The sequence below is a fragment of the Corvus brachyrhynchos genome, unplaced genomic scaffold (genome assembly GCF_000691975.1).
Source record: "Corvus brachyrhynchos isolate BGI_N302 unplaced genomic scaffold, ASM69197v1 scaffold365, whole genome shotgun sequence".
Taxonomy (NCBI): domain Eukaryota; kingdom Metazoa; phylum Chordata; class Aves; order Passeriformes; family Corvidae; genus Corvus; species Corvus brachyrhynchos.
The window spans coordinates 1,113,908-1,115,266 of NW_008239544.1; positions in this window are offsets into that span (position 1 = coordinate 1,113,908).

Consider the following 1,359-nt stretch of genomic DNA (forward strand, 5'->3'; position numbering starts at 1 on the left):
AATTACATCATCTTCCATAAAGCTGGGTTGACAGCACCGCAGTGCTGGGGGGACAGGGGTGGGTGGGGGGTCCCGGGCTGGGGACTCAGCATATGGGGCTCCATGTGCATGGAATGTGGGTCTGGATGCTCCAGCATGTGGGGAGGGCACCCGGTGGGTGTGGGGCACCCCATCCTCGTGCTTGGGCTGTGGGCTCAGAGTGTGGGGGGCCAGGACCAGCGTGGCCTTGGGTACCGCATGGGGAGCAGCTGCAGAGGGTGAGGGGCTGTGACTGTGCCATGGGCGTCTCACTTGGAGCAGGAGCTCCTGCCCTGGCACAGCAGCAGTGCTGGGGACCCTGGGGACCCCGCTCAGCCCCGGTGTAGGGTGGGCTCCGCTCCGGAGCCGGCAGCGAGGCAGTTAACGGAGCTTGTCATCCATCTCTCTCTTAGAGCTCCGCTCCCGAGCTGCAGCTTGAGTCAGTTGTGTGGAGGAGGCAGCGGCAGCAGCTCCGGCAGGCACACCGGCACGGCGGGCACACCGGCACGGCGGGCACCCCGACCCAGCCCAGGCCACCAGCACCCAGGTGAGGGGGCGATGGGCACGGTGGGACCTGCTGTCCCCTCCACTGAGAGATGGATGATGCCAAGGGGTGCCCGCGATCCTGGCATGCGAGGGTACAGGCACCGGAGCTGGGGCACTGGAGCCACGTGCTGGGGAGGGCCTGGGCACTGCATGACTTCCCCAGGAAACTTTGGCCGGGCGGGGCATGCGAGGGTACAGGTGGGCAGGGGCCGCTTTGCCCCTGGACCTGCCCCTGCCCCAGTCAGGAACCCCCAGGACCCGCAGGTGGGGGGACAAGCCCCGGACTGGGGCTGGGACTGGCAGAGCCCCTCGCTGGCCCGTGAGGCAGCATCACCTGGCTGAGTGCTACCAGCATCCAGGGGAGGATGAACCCCGTCCCCAGCACGGGGGAATCCGTCACCTGCTGGCACAGACACGGAGCTGGTGTCCCCACTCCCCTCTGGAGAGCCCTGCCCAGGCTGGGGGGTGCTGCCCGCAGGAGCTGGAGAGGGTTTCTACTCCACAGCCCCACACGGGGCACCCCAGGGTGGGTACCCCACCCCACTTAGGTCCCCCTTCCCCTCGGGACACATCCTGCCCCTGGGGTGGGGCTGGGACAGAGCTGGGCACGGCCCTGCAGGACCATGTGAACCCCCCACAGCAGTGCCCATGGGGCTGGCTGGGGCTTGGGGGCACACCCACGAGGGGTGCCCGAGCTCCCGCTAACCCCACCGTGCTTTGATGCCTTGCAGGGCCCCGCGGAGCCAGCGGGCCTGGAACCGGCCACCCCGCCTCGGAGGGGGGCCCCGGGGGCCC